At 41.0% G+C, this 16,073-nt stretch overlaps 1 protein-coding gene across 1 annotated transcript in view; it reads right to left on the reverse strand.

Annotated features, from left to right (window-relative positions):
- PTPN4 (protein tyrosine phosphatase non-receptor type 4) overlaps positions 1-11,817 on the reverse strand; it is a 109,957-nt gene extending 98,140 nt beyond the window's left edge. The window contains exon 1 of the mRNA XM_063116696.1: positions 11,088-11,817. The gene's annotated coding sequence lies outside the window, so the exon portion shown is untranslated. The remainder of the gene's footprint in view (positions 1-11,087) is intronic.
- Positions 11,818-16,073: the final 4,256 nt, after the last annotated feature.

Genomic DNA, 16,073 nt, shown 5'->3' on the forward strand with positions numbered 1-16,073 from the left:
ATAGTGATTCATAAAGCAAATGGGGATTTTGTTAATTGAAGTATTTTACACTGATGTTAAATTTAAAACGCAGCACAGAAGTTATTTTGGATGGGCCTTTACAGAGAGCACACAACAATGACTAAAGCCAAGTGTACACTGTAGCAACCCAATTTGTATTTCCACCTATATATCCCATATCATGGATGCCTGTTTGGTTGAACTTCCTACCAGAAGTAATGCTAAGTGACATCATTCTGCCTTTAACCAATCATGACTTGGGTGGGGTTTTTACACTGCTCTTCTGAGAAGTGTGGTGCTACAGCCCTGATTGCCAGGATGCTGCTTCTGCTGCAGTTGTAGTAATTCCCCACTCTTCCTTGGTAGCTCCTTCGGGGCATCTAAGCTCCAATCCTTACCTATAAATGACCAAAAGGCACCCTGCAACTCATCAAAATTGTAAATTTACTTCATGTATGGTTTCAGTCTCTTATGTACTGCAACATTCAAAATTTCTATTTCATTATCTGCTAGACTGCAAATCACTGGGATTAAATAGACATCAGGTCATCTAAACACCATTCCAGGCCATGAAATTTAACCTTCTTTTTTAGGCACACAATTCTAGAGGCTCTAGCTAGGCATCAACATATGGCCCTAAACAAACCACTACTTATTAAAACCTTATCCTCAACTAGCAATATCCATGGCACCAATCCCAGAGCCTATTTCTTACAATAAACTGAAACTGTTGTCATTTTAGAAAACTTCATTTACAATCATAAGAGTTAGAACACTATGTTTAAATGGAAATCCTTGGATTTCTAGAAAGTAACTTGCAGAATCACACAATACACTTCAGGCAGTTAATGCAATCACATACACCTGGATAGCTATAGAAAAGTTGATGTCTTAGCATGAATATTAACTATAACAAACAGCAGGTATAAATGTGGGTTTTTTTTCTGGAATAGGAAAGTGTGTCAAAATGATTGAGCTTAAGAAATGCCAAAGACATAGAAGGCTTTAAAAAGTAAGTATTTTTTATTCCAATTAGGTGTTTTGAGTAAAGATTTCTACCCAAATCTATCAACTTTTCCAAGCCACACAAATACCACATCCAGAAGACACCTTGAGCGACAGAATTCTACCAGTTCTCCCATGCTGCTGCAGTTACCCTACACCCCAACACAAATTATTCTAGAAAGTCCCCACCCTCAAGAGATTTCAGGGGTGCAGCAGAGAGAAGGGCAGGAAAGGCACTAGCGGAACACACCACATGCCTTTGTGCATTTCAGGAGTAGAGATACCAATACTATTGAATATCCATTGGGTGTTTCCTCTAGAAATTTATTTTGAATAGTATTATTGTAGAATAAACACAGGCAATGAATGTAACACATTATGTTGGTTTTAAGTAATGTAATGTTCTTGTTTCAAGGTGCAATAAACATGAATTGTTTGAAGGGTACCTGAGCCTCGTACTATGCAGATGTTGATGTGCACAAATTGATACTTGGGGATTAGTGCAAACTACTAAAACATCCATGTTTATACTATCAAAACTAAATGTGGATATTTGATGCTATTTATAGAAGTGTTCTTCCGAATAAATGCTTACTTTCAATGAATTAGACGATAGGGTTCAAACCAATTAACCACTAATACATCAAACAGTAAAATTATATAGTCAGAGAAACTGCTACCACTAGCACTTCACATACCATTATTCCCAGAACTTTTACAAGAGAGAAACAGCACATTTAACTAAAGAATCACTATAACTACTTTGTGCTTCAAAACAGAGGCAGAAAATATAACAATGGAAAAAATTACAGATGGATGAAAGACTAGCAATAATACAGCTCATTGTCACTTTTGGAAGAGAAATTATTCTGAAGATATACTGGAGATTATAAAGATTCACAGCACCATCTTATACATGTCTACTCAGAAGTAAGTCCCCAGGTAAGTATCTATAGGATTGCACTGTTAAGCTATAAACAAAACCAAGCAATTTAAAATTACTAGCATAACTTCTGTGTCATCTCTCCACTTCTAAGTATGCATATGTCTGATGGGATGTACTTCTTTGGAAGATGATTTAAAATCCATCGATAATTCACTGAAGAATGAACTGACACTCTGCTTGTGATTTAGGAGTACAACTAATCTTCATGAAATGTGAAAGATTCACAGAAAACCAAATTCCTAGAATGGAACTACATTAAATATCTGCTACAGCATCAGTAACACAGGACGCTGTAGAACAAAACCAAAACCAAATAATCAAGAATGCACAATGGTGACTCTATTCACATACAAATCAGAAAACTATTTTACCTACTTTTCAGCTAAAACTAGTAATTTTAACAAAATGCTGTTCTGTTAACACAATAAGGTTGAGTTATTTAAGGAGGTAAAGCAGGTCAAAAGAAAAAAGGAAAGAATGGACAACAAGATGTAGTAAAGCTCTTGGAAAGCTGAATATAAAGAAGCAAGAAAGCCTTTCCAAGAACATGGGGATTAGGCCAAGAATTCCCAAGGCTAACAATCAACCTAAACAGCAAGTAAAACTACCTTTTCTATTTTTTAAGTCGGAAAACACTGCGGGGTGGAAGAGAACTCCTCTTCCCAGTACACTCATACATACATTCATGAAATTTCAATAGATCTGCCAACACCATATGTATTTATTTTTATTTATTGCATTTGTATATCGCCCCATAACTCCCATGTACAGGTTAATGACATACAACTGATACTAGATTATTGCAACGCATAATCATTCTTTTGGTAGGGTGGGCTTCCCCCCACCCACTACCCCATTTCATTTTGTACGTGCAAGGAAGCACGCCACACAATATATTCTATGACAGGACTCATGTGTACTCTGGGTTAGATCCAACATAGTTCTTCTGCTTACAGAATAGATAACGCTGGTGGAATGAGACTTCCCTGTTCTCTCCTCCCCCTTGCAACCCTCCACAAGCTCTCCAAATCGCTCCAGAGGGTTAGGGGACCTTCCAGAGCAGAACTGGTGGAAGAAGAGGACAGAGACCTATAGATTACACAGCTACAGATATTATTCTATATCCAAGCCAGGCATGATAGTCCCTTATACAGCAAAAGAAATCTGATGTTCCCTGTGGTTTCTGAAAACTCATGTGTGTGGGATGGGGGAGGGGTTCTTCACTAATTATCTAGACCTACAATTTCACTATAAGTAAACAGAATCACTGAAATTTCAGTTTCAATCAAGATCACTGACAACACCAGTGAATTTCCATGGACAGTCAAGTTTTCTGAATTATCTCAGACAGGAAACACAAAAGAGTAGGCTCTTAAAAATGTTTTACATTACAGTCCAAGGCATCTGCATGATCAATACAGACCCAGTTCACACATCACAACAACCCAGTATTTTTGCTTGTTTGTTAACCCTGGGTTTTTCCAAATGAAGCACATGCTGGTTTTCTGCCACCCAACTGCTCCCGGTGCAAGAGGGAAGAGATAAACAACCCACCAATTAATAAGATGGTTAATGCTGACATTCTACTGATCCTCAAACCTGTAGCTTTTCATAATTTCAAAAAGGTAATTAAAACAATTTTACTGTTTTTAATTATTAATTGCTCAGGTAGCAATGCTGTCAACTGACTGCCTCTTATTTGGCCATGTTCAAATAAAATCAAGAATCCTCTCGTTTAAGCAGTGGTGTTTTTAACTGTATCATTAACTGCACCATCTGATAGCAATGGCTGGAAGCGAGGGTCCCTTGCTTTTCAGTTGTACAGGAGCCAGGGCCCACTCTCATGCAAACGTAACTTTAAAAAAGGCACTTCTATTGTTTGACCTGTGCAACATATCCAAATGACATTTTAAAATAATTTTTCCTGATTGTTATTTGTACTATTTGTCTATAAGTTCCTGGTAGACAATAGGAACAGAGGCTAGGAGTAAAGGGACAATTCATTCAATGGAAGAAAATAAGCAGTGGGGTCCTCAAAAGGATTTACATTTGGACTAATGCTATTTATCTTAACTTATTTAAGTTATTGGAGTAAGAGACGAGCAGTGATATGGTGTGTGGAAGGCACCAAATGATCCAGAAGCCTAAGACAACAAGAAGAGGTCATTAACCATTTCTCCAGACTGGGTGGCTGAGTAACAAAATCACAAATGAGTGTGGAGTGATGTACCTTGGGGCAGAAATCCGAATTTTATGTATAACTAGGGGAAGCTGAACTGGTAGTGACTAACTAAGAAAGAGATTTTGTGGTAGAGGGTGGTCAGCAACATGAAAACATTAACTCAGTGAATGTTCAGCAGTGAAAGGGACAAATTTCATGCCTGTCTCAAGAGGACTACTGCAGAGCTGGAGATGTTGCAACCATAATTCTTAATGAGCTGGAGCAGCTTCCATATGCATAAAGATTAAAGCATCTGGGATGTTTTAGTTTTGAAGAGAGGTGACTATGGGAGAACAAAAGAAGTTTATGAAATTATCTATGGTGTAGAAGATAGAAAGTCCACCCCCTTGTAGTAAAGGGACTTGGGAGGTGGGGAAGGGGGTCACCCAATGACACTCACTGGCAGAAGATTCAGGACAGATAAAGAAGTTATTCAAACAATGTGCAATTAATGTATGGAATTCACAGCCACAAGTTGTAGTAATAGCAACAAGCATAGATAGCTTTAAAGAGAGATCAGATAATTTCATGGAGGCTTGATCCATAAAGGGGTATTACCCATGACAACTAAACAGAACATCCAGGTTCACAAACAGTATGCCACTGAATACCAGTTATTTGGGGGCATCAACACAGGGCTATTTCCTCCATGCCTTGGTAGCAGGTTTCCTGGAGATGTGGAAAATTAGAAGCTGGACTATACAGACTTTTCAGGTTTGTCTTATGTTCTTAGGGTATAAAACAAGAAGGCTATTTAAATTCCCTGAATGCCATTCAAATATATTAATAATTTCAAAATATTGCTAGTTTAGTAATTACATTTGATACTTAAATAATGCTTTTGTAATTATTAGTGTAACTAATGAGCATTTTTAACAATTCTCATATGTGTTAAATATTCTATTATTTGAAAGCATTTCATCATAATTGACAAGTATTTGATTGAACAACTGACAGATCACTTTTTGACAGTCAAATGGCTAAACCCATGTCCTACTCCTTAAAATCAGCGAGCAGTTACCAAAATTTCGTGTTTCCCCTGGCATATGCAACTTATTTACATTGATGAACTCCCACTAAAATCAGTAAGACTACATTATTGTAAGCGGTCTATAAATCACTATCTCATATATACTGCAGCTATGACATATATAGTGCAGCTATGACAACGTCATCAAGTTTAGCTTAGGGAACAGAGAGCAGCTGCACTATACCATGCTGGGCATGTTCAGAAAACACTCTAAGTCATGGTTAGGCTCCTAAAGCTTTTTCAGAAAATGGTTTGTGAGTGTTTTAAAACTGCAGTTATGTAGCCACCATAGTTAGGAATAGTTCACATGACACGCTAAGCCATAATGTTTAGCTCAAAATGCTTAACCACCGTGGCTTGGCATCTGAACAGGGTTACTGGTATTTTACTTATACTGTGCACTTCTTTACCTTTCTGTGTCCCTCTCCCATCCCATTATATCATAAGATGCTCTTCTCTTCAGTTTCTTTGCCCAATTGTACCATTACTACTTCTGCACATAATGATTTCACAGCAGTTTGAGTAAAGGCAGAGTGAAACAAACTGATGGCTTTCCATCACTTTGTAAGCAGTGATGGCACCAGAATGCACGTGGTACAAGAAGAAAGAACAGTTGTTAGCCTCTGAAGAAAGGTTTGCTTGTTCAACAATGTTTATAGTGGGACAATGTTTATAGCTGTGGACAGTAGGTGGCACAGACCATCTAAAGGCTTATGATTAATAGGTCTGAAAGCCAGAAAAGGATCAATGTGCAAATTAGTGTGGTCTAAATCAATACTTGATATTTAGGAAAAGGTGCCCCAAATAGACCACGTGTTTGTTCTCTCTTAAGCGTAAAACCAACTGTTTCAAGCTACCACTCACATTAGCAGATATTTTATTTATCAAAACTATCCTATAATTTATGCACCCTAAGTGGATAGTGCTCCTTACCCAAACAACCATATTAACATCTGCTTTTCAAATGTAACAAGAATAACTCTAACTGCAAACCATGTTCAGCAATATCCTTTACCAGATCAATTTATTTAAATGTTATCTAAGTTTAACTTACAAAGAACTCTTCATCAGCCAGAAAAGAAAGTTTGCTAATTCTCTACCATTAGCACAGACTAGCTTTTAGTATGAAGAACTTTAATAACTCAATCCCTTGTCAAAAAGAAAGATTTGGATGGGAAATACCAATAGCTAGGTCACCAAAACCAGAACTTCACAATTGTGCTGTAAGCTAATATGCTGCAAGCTAATGTACTTGCCTTAGGGCATTAGTCACATGCAACCAAATTGTTTTTAAAATTTATTTTCAGTCACTTTTCGGAGACAATACTGTTTCAGATACAACAAAAACTATTTAGAGCAAAGTGTTCTAGTCTTTTCCCTCCCCACTGAAACATGTTTAAAAATTGTTTTAGTTCAACTATAATGTATGCTTAGTTAGAATTAGTCCCACTGAGCTCAAAGGTGCATATTCCGAAATAAATGTGCATAGGACTGTAATCTATCAACTCAAGCTTTTGTCTACGGCTTACAATTAATATAATAGCAAACTCTAGGTACTGGGATCTTTTAGCAATGCTGTAATTCTAAATTAAAATCACCATTTTAAATTAAAATTACCATGTTCACAAGATTTAAAATTACCATTTTAAATTAAAATTACCATGTTCACAACCTTCCCCATCCTGGTGACCTTAACATATGTTGGACTACATCTCTCGTCATCACAATGGCCATTCTAGCTGGGGATGGTGGGAATTCTAGTCTAACACATCTGGAAGGCACTAGGCTGGAGAAAGCTAGTACACACTATCCAAATGGAATGGCTTTAAGTGTTTTAGGTGTGGACATTCCACATACTGGCCTGCCACCAAACGAACACAACAGGAAGCCACAGTCAGTTCTGACTTTTGGATGAATAATCCCATAAAATACACATTTGTTGCAGTCACATTATATGCTTAGATCAAGAATAGGCACTCTTTTTCCCCTTTACAGGAATATGTCAGGGGCTGCATGCTGGATCTGTGCTTCTTCCCCTGTTCAGGCAAGGAAGGGCTGTTTCCTCCCTGCCCTGGCAGAGAAGGCTTGGAAAGTACGGATGCAGCTGGATCTGTACTTTCCAAAACTCTTTCCCCTGCTCAGGCAGTCACATGTTATTATGTTTAGAATCTAAACATCTAAACTTTAGATGTATACTAAAATACATAGTATGCAATGCAGCCCTAAAATTTTGCGGTTCCTGATATTTGGGTGTGTAGAAGTCAAAAACGTTGCACAAAGACAAAAGCATCTTTATGCACAATACCAGCTTACTTCCATTCCGCAATCCAATCCAAAATGTTAATGCTGCATCAACATCATTCAACCAGTGGAGGCAAGTGTCACAGTCAGGTCTAAAACATGTTATGATATACTAGACATTTTGTCATCTTCGCTCTACAACCTCTGAGCTACAGGAGCAGGCAGTGCAGGACAGATACATGGGCAAGCATAGGTCTGACATGCTAGCATCAGGCACGAAGCATCCTACACTAGTCCATAAAATGCTGCTGCATGATGGCCATGTACGACCTAGTCTAATTTCACACACAGCATAAGCCACAGGGATTCGCTCCCAATCATGACTGGCCTAACAGCTCTACAAGAAATACTGAATTGGGGATGTTGTAACGAAATCCAAATAAAACCTCAGGGTTTTTTGGAGTACAGACACTAAACTCTAATCCTTAGGAAGTCCTTTTGAAATATGTCCAACTTATTATGCCAACTAAAGTGCCATTTTCATGTTTGGGAAGTGAACGTTTTTTTTCCTGACACCAGACTATCTACAAAAAAACCCTAGGCATTATTCATTATATATTTTAACTGTATATACCCACATAAAGTAAGTTTTAGTGTTTCAGTGTCAAAACTCCAGGAACTACAAGAATTGGGAATTTGAATGGGGAAACTAATCAAGAACAAATCTCTAGAACTAAAATAGTTTTTAATGTAAGAATTTTATAAACTGAGATTTTATGTGAGCTTCAAAGGCTAGAATAGAAGTAGATAAGGAAACCTTTTGATTTTCAGGAAACTAAAGATATTTCTGCAGAAGCCCTGAGCAATCTAGTTTTTCCAAAAAGTGTGTGTATGTGTGTATGGGGAAGGGGGGATCCATTGAATACAACTGAAACTAGAAGATAAAGGTCACATACATATTTTTTTTGCTAATAACATCTATCCAGAGGGGTTTTTTTTCAACTGGAACATTTGGCTTTAGGTCACTGGTATTCCCTAAACACATTTTCTTTATTCACCCTTCCACTACATGAAAGTTGCAAATGTGATTACTTCCACAGTCATCCATGGATCCAAAGATCCATAATCAGATTAGTGCTTGCAGTCGTCTTCTCCCCACTTCACCCCACAAAACAGATGACCAGCAGGAAAGTGGTGCTGGCACTGAGTCACTCCTTCCAACAGGAGAAAGGAAGTTCCAGTAGCAGAAGCAGAATCTGGTGCCACATATTCCACTGGATCAAATCCAGAACAGACTGTTTTGCACATTTGGATTACTCCTCATTGTTTTGGGGTACTGCATACCTGACTCTAAACATCAACATGTCTACCTTCAATGCCTTTATTGTGTTTCTGCAATGCCAAGAAACATTGTGCATGTCCTACAATTAAATACAGCGCATCCTGAACATTTACTGGCTGACATACAAGACCCAGGATAGGGTCAATAGCCTAAAAGAAGTCAAGAGAACTAGACTTCAATCCAAAAAACTAGTCTGTAGAATGTAATTGATTTACCCTCCCCACCCACACGTGCTTTTGAGCACGTTAATAATTTATAACACTATAAATATTTGTGTTGAGATATCCTGAGTATGCATATCATCATAAGGACTAATACTAGACTTTGGATTATTTCACAGAAATGTATGGAAAAGAAAAGGGCCATGAACATAAGGTTGCCAAAAGCACAATACACACAAATATTATGATAGTACTATTTTATCTTTGTGTAATGTGAAGGCTAATATGTCAGGCAGTAGAAATGTCAATTTAGGTTATAATATCAATCTAAGTCATTTTAGTATAATACATTCTAGATTTAATGAGCTTACAAATGTCTTGCAATATGAGAAAAATATTGACTTGTGCATTTCTTAACCAAGGATAAAACAAAGAGAAAAAGCATGTACTACAGTGTTGTAGATTAAGGAAAATCAAGAGAAGAGAAAATGCATGCAAAAATTATTTTGAATTACAATTTCCACAATTTAGAAAGATGCCAATGTGAACTTTTAACCATTTTGTTGCTTTAAGTTTCTGAAATCTTGATTATACTAAGTTTACAAAGGATATGAAATTTTATTTGTGTTTATTTCATGTGATTACTTAGCTTTATTTCATACTATCAACAGTATTTCAAATAAAATATAGCCCATAAAAATCTTTGATTCCTTCCCCTGCAAGTGACAACAATAATAGATTATTATAAACCTGTTTAATTATATGATTCTCTACACTGATTTCTAATCTACAATTAAGCTTTTTCCTATCGTTACAGAAATCCTGGTCTGTCAGTGCAGATCCAGCTATTTGTAGCTCAATGCTCTGAACTTTTACAAAACTCATTCCAGAAATCATACCTGGAGAGTTACAAAACTAATTGGGGCCGTGATAGCAAACACTACCACTATTTCTTTTTGTTCTTCTGAATGGTATTGTGGCTTCTGATTTGGCATTGTGTTTTTTCATGGGGAAGAAAAAGGAGAGCTTTACCATGAGGTATGCCAGGTGTCGTATCCTATCTCACAAAAGCCTGAGGCATCTTAACATTACCACATCGCTATAAAACAAAACTACACTGGCTCTTTATAACACTCTTTATTTTCAAAGTTACTATCTTATACATCTAATGCATGTATACAGTTAAGGAAATGGCTGATCCAATACATAATCCAGAATATAGCTACGTTGGCATTATACACCTTAAAAATACAACATAACATCTCTCTATAGCTTCTCTTTTAGCTTTTAGAACACATTGCAGAAAAAAATGCTTTAAAAGTAACTGCAGCCTGACCTTTTCAGCTTTTAAAAAAATAACATTTCAAACATCCTAATTCTAGAACATAATGAATGAAATGAAATAGAACAACCTTTTGATCTCAGAAGCCATTTCTAAGACTAGCTGGCCTGACTTCAAATGCCTTTAGCTGCAACCAACAAACCCAGCTCAGGACCCTTACACGCCTTCAGGCAACCTAATTTTGTCATTTCTCCACTCCCCCTAAGAATAACGTAATCCTGCTGCTTCTCCGGCTAACATAATAGGACGCAAACACACTACAGGAAAGCCATTCTTATCCTTTGGGTTTCAGAAACCATTTATACGAGTGTTACCAGTTTTAAGCTTCTTGTAAATACAACAGCTTCACTAAAGAACACACACACACACACCAGGACCTTTTCCAGTGTTCGGTAAACCAAAGACGTACTAAAAATATATCTTATCTTAACCTCAAATCACTATCTCGTTTTTTTAAGTCCCTTGCCGGACACACTGTATTTTTAAAGGACATCATCTCACTGTATATTTCAACAAATTCACAACTGCAAATTAAAGCTCCCCTCCCCCAAATCAGTACTTCGAGTAATTATGATCTGGGAACTCTAACAAACATTCACTCCTCCACCCTACTTCGGTGTTGCCACACATTCTCTTGCCATCTATTGGGTTAGCCCACATTTAACTCTCAGACCCACAGCAATCTAGGGTGATTTTGACTTCTTACTTTAGGGCTATCACACATTCTATATTTCAAGAGAGAACTATGTAGCACTCTTTTTTAAAACAAAACAAAAAAAACCATGCCATATATTCTTACCTTCATATAACAGCCACGTCCTTCCAGTGAATGATAATGGAGCAACAACCAACCCAATGGAGAATAGGAGATGCCGAAAGGTAAAGAGGGGTTTGCGGGGGGGGGGATGTCTCCGCCCCCCAAAGGTTCAGTTCAAATCCGCAGCTCAGCTCAGTTCAATTTAGTTCGTGTAGCTCCAGGCAGCAGCAAGCAAAAAGGATGGGGGGTCACCAACAGCCGTTGCAGTGAGCGCCCCACTCTCAACTCAAAGCCCCCCCACATTCCTACTGCAGACAGAAAGGCAAGGATGGGGTGGGCAGATGGGAGGAAGGAGAGGGGGAAGGCAATGCAACCTTCCCCCTCCCCACCCACTGGGGAGTCAAGGGAGGGGAGGGGAAAGGGGCTTCGGCAGTCACCCCTCTATATGAGGGGAGGGTTCCCCCGACTTCGCCTCCCACCGGCCCCCCCAATGAGGCTTTCTCCTTCTCTCTCTCTTCCTTTTCCTGCAGCTCTGGGGGAGGGGGGGCAACGAAGCAGCAGCTATTCAGCAGGGCTTTGCCTGTCTGTGCCTAGAGGAGGGGGTTGGGGGGACGAGGACTAGCAGCCACCGCCGCCTCCTCCGTCTTTCTCCCCTCCCCAGAGCCAGCCTCCCTCCTTCCTTCCTTCCTTCCCGCCCGCCTGCCCTCAGACAGGCAGCAGCATAGCAACCAACATGGCAGCTGCGCAGTCACCCAGTAAAAAGTGGAAGAGACAACTCTCGCGAGAACTCCCGAGTTCTACCTGCTCGGTCTCTCTCCCCCTCATGCTTCCAGACTGTGGCCTCTTCTCTTTCGCTGCCTAGTTTCTGGCTCAAGCCGCAGCGGCATTGGATGTGCCCGTTAAAGGCCCGCCCTCTCACGTTTTGACAGACGATTGGTTTCCCGGAACGTCAGTTATTGCAAGAGTAGCAGCCGCTCTCGTCATAGCAGTAACGCCCGCTCTCCCTGAAGTTAAAGCTTCATTCAGAGCAACCAAGGGTGGTTTTTTGCAGTATTTCGTGAGGCTGTTGCAAAAAGAGATGGGAAGGCAAGAGATGGAGGGTGGTTGTTTCAATGAGAGTTGTAGCGACACCTGCTGGTCATTTCATTTTTGAGGTTCTTCAGTCGTAATTTGTGTGTGTTTTCGCACCAGCTTTTATTTTAGATCCATCGCTTTGGAGCGCGTTTTTGTGTCCTTTTGTTGTTTTGCTTCCATCATTGTGGCTAGTCATGGTGCTGGTATCCTTCAATACCAATGGAGTTAATATATTTTTGTTTGGTGTTTTGTCGCGTATTTTGGTTTTTATTTTAAAAAATGTTGTAGTCCTGTATAGTTTATTTGTTTTTTCTAATGTCGGATGGAAGTGCATAGGAGGAACAACTATGTATTGCCCCCAAAGTTGGGGGACGGACGACATTTGCATATAACTTAACAGGATCTGTTTATAGTATCTTAGGTAAAGCATTTAGGCTGCTGTCTGTACACACTCCGTTGGGGAATAAATTCAATGAAACTCACTTCTTGCTTCTGAATAAACTTGCATAGGATTAAACTGGTAGGCTGCATTATTATGTACACTTAAACCCAATACCCTGGAAAAGACAATCCCAATACACACTTCACTGGGTGTAAACTCCATTTAAAACAATATTTATATTTATTTATTTAAGTATTTTTATGCCGCCATTCAGCCAAAAAAGGCTCTCATGGCGGCTTACAAAAGTATTTCTTGACAGTCCCTGCCCACAGGCTTACAATCTAAAAGACATGACACAAAAGGAAAGGGGATTGGGAGGGAGGAGGAGGAGGAGGGGGAAAAGGAAAGCAAATTCAGGCACTAGAATCTTAGTTGGAAAGTTCAGCAGTTACAGGGGACAGCAGGAGGGAGGGGGCTCTCAGCTGGAGCTGGACCCAGGCACGGTGGAGAGGTGCCTGGCTGCTGCTTCCTCCCTCAAGGTGGCCTCTGCAGAGACAGTTGGTAGCAAGAGGGAGGGGGCTCTCAGCTGGAGCTGGACCCAGGCACGGTGGAGAGGTGCCTGGCTGCTGCTTCCTCCCTCACTGGTGGCCTCTCCAGAGACAGTTGGTAGCAGGAGGGAGGGGGCTCTGAGCTGGAGCTGGACCCAGGCACGGTGGAGAGGTGCCTGGCTGCTGCTTCCTCCCTCAAGGTGGCCTCTGCAGAGACAGTTGGTAGCAAGAGGGAGGGGGCTCTCAGCTGGAGCTGGACCCAGGCACGGTGGAGAGGTGCTTGGCTGCTGCTTCCTCCCTCACTGGTGGCCTCTCCAGAGACAGTTGGTAGCAGGAGGGAGGGGGCTCTGAGCTGGAGCTGGACCCAGGCACGGTGGAGAGGTGCCTGGCTGCTGCTTCCTCCCTCAAGGTGGCCTCTGCAGAGACAGTTGGTAGCAGGAGGGAGGGGGCTCTGAGCTGGAGCTGGACCCAGGCACGGTGGAGAGGTGCCTGGCTGCTGCTTCCTCCCTCACTGGTGGCCTCTTACTTCTGAGTACACATATATAGAAGTACACGGTCATCCAAGATTAATTTCAGATATAATCCTATGCATGTTTAAGTGCTGGCTGAGAAATGCTGGGAGTTGTAATACTACTTTCTAGCTGAACAGGCATAAGTTCCCTTAGTAGGATTTACTTATGAATAAACATGCTGTTGCACTCATGTCCTATTTCACACAGTGGCCAAACATCTGCTTGGCCACTGTGTGAACAGAATGTTGGACTAGATTGGCCCTTTGGTCTGATCCAGCAGGGTTTTCTTATATTCTTAAGCATATCTAATATTGTACTTGTAGGTAGCAATCATTATCACGTTGACCATATTGAACTCAGTGAGACATTTTGAAGAAAAGTTCATAGAATGCTGACTGCACACTTGCTTTCCTTTCAGTATAGCTGTGGTGGGGAACCTCTTTTGACCCAAAGGTGACATTGGCTTAGTCTGCTGCATGCCATCAGTAAGCAGGCCACCCATTCTCTCCCTTTCACGCACTCAGACACACACCATTTATTACAGGGAACACTGCAGTGTTCCCTGTGTTAAGGATGCTCAGTAAAAAGAGCATTCCACCATGTTAAAAGGAGTTATTGGGGGGTGGGTCAACCTAGCATCCTAAAATGAAAAATATTTCATCAATCTTTCTGAAATGGAGTACTGCCAGAAAGAAATGCTCGTTTTACATACCCTGCGCATTTCAAGAAGATTGATGAAATATTGAGGGCAGGATGTCACTTTAAATGACAAAAGGGGGGAAGCATCTCTGTTCCAAACTGGCACAGAAATGCTTCCGGGTTGGCGACCATTTTTTTGCGCACTAATAGCTGCAAATTGGGAGCGTCCCCATGCAATCCAATTGTAGGATTGCATTGCCCTATCCTCCCCATTGATGGAATGGCCTTTCTTTTTTCAAAAGACCATTCCATCAATTTTTTTATTAATTTTTTTAAATTCCTATGTTTCCCTATGGGGAATCGGATAAGCTAACGCATGCGCCTCAGATTCCCCAGAGGGAGGGGGGAGAAGAAGAGATCAGGTAAGTGTGGGGGGGTTTGCCCAGTTTGTGCAGCAGCGGGCCCAGGTGGGACAGGGGGGCTACCTTCTCCAGCGGCAGCAGGCCCAGTAGCCTGGGCCCGCCAGAGAAGGTAACTGAAGTGGGGCGGGGGTTGCCTGGGCCCGCCGCCAGAGAAGGTAAGTGAAGGAGCGCAGGTGGGACGCGGGGAGGGCTACCTTCTCTGGCGGAACTGGGCCCGGTAGCCCGGGCTTGCCGGAGAAGGTAACTGAAGTGGGGGGGTAGCCCGGGCCCGCCGCCGGAGAAGGTAAGTGAAGGGGCCCAGGCGGGATGGGGGGGTTACCTTCTCTGGCAGCTGCTCTAAACAAAAAAAGAAGTAGGTGGCTCTAAGTTGTTCGTCATCAGTTTTCCACAACCCCACAGTCACCTCTGCATATCCTATTCTCCATCCTGTCCTTATGGTTTATCTGCTTTGGGAGAATGGGAATTTCACTGGTACTTTCTGCCTCCTTAGGGAGGATGTGGCGTTAAGGCTGGTGAGCCTTAACTCCCAATTTCCCCGCTTTTTGGTGCTTGGTTGAAAAGTGTACGTCCTTAACGTTGTTTTGTAAACCGTAGGTTTTTTGTTTATTGAATATATATTATACACACCACCACCACCACCACCACACTCCATTCATATATGTGCATGCACAGTACACCAGACACAGCTCCTTCTTTGCTTTTCTGCAGTGATGAGGAGAGAACAGTTTCTTCATGAGCTAATGCTTTGAGGAACTCCTGGTGTCTTGAGGCTGCAGTTGCCAACTAAGCCAGTTTCACTCAGGGACCAGAGGTGCACATGCATGCACATTCACAAACAATACACCCACCACAGCCCTCATGCTGTGCTTGTCTTGTATACTTTCATATATATCCTTCAGTTTAAGACAGGCAGCTTGTGCTGTGTTTCCTTAGGGGCAATTGATAGGGGCCAGTTTTCCCCAATACTCCCCTTAAACTCGGACTGGCCCTACTCATATCTATATCCACGTCCTTTTACTTATCCAGGGTTCCTGCTCTTTTTCCTAGAGCATCCTATAAGCAGGCCAGAACCTTTGAGCACTGCTTCCTAGGATGCTCTAACAACAAGGCTTCTGTGGCAGGAACCATAGAGCCTACTTTTGGAGTGGTATTTACTCCCTCCTTATTATTTTTTTATTATTTTTGGCGGCAGCAGATGCTAGAGGCTGCTAGAGAGGGTCGGGGGTGGGGGTGGGGTATCACAGCCTGAACTTTTGGCATGCCTATTTAAGAAATAAGACCCAAATCATACCTAAGTTCACTAAGCAAATCTTGTAATTGAAGATCTTCAGCTTTAATTTGAAATAATACAAAAACTATGCTATTCCCTATATTGAATGGACAATTAAGCAGATTTATGTATTTTATTTTCATATTTATAATGTGTGATGGAGATTAAGGACTCTCATTTG

Source organism: Elgaria multicarinata, chromosome 2 (assembly GCF_023053635.1).
Source record: "Elgaria multicarinata webbii isolate HBS135686 ecotype San Diego chromosome 2, rElgMul1.1.pri, whole genome shotgun sequence".
Lineage (NCBI taxonomy): Eukaryota > Metazoa > Chordata > Lepidosauria > Squamata > Anguidae > Elgaria > Elgaria multicarinata.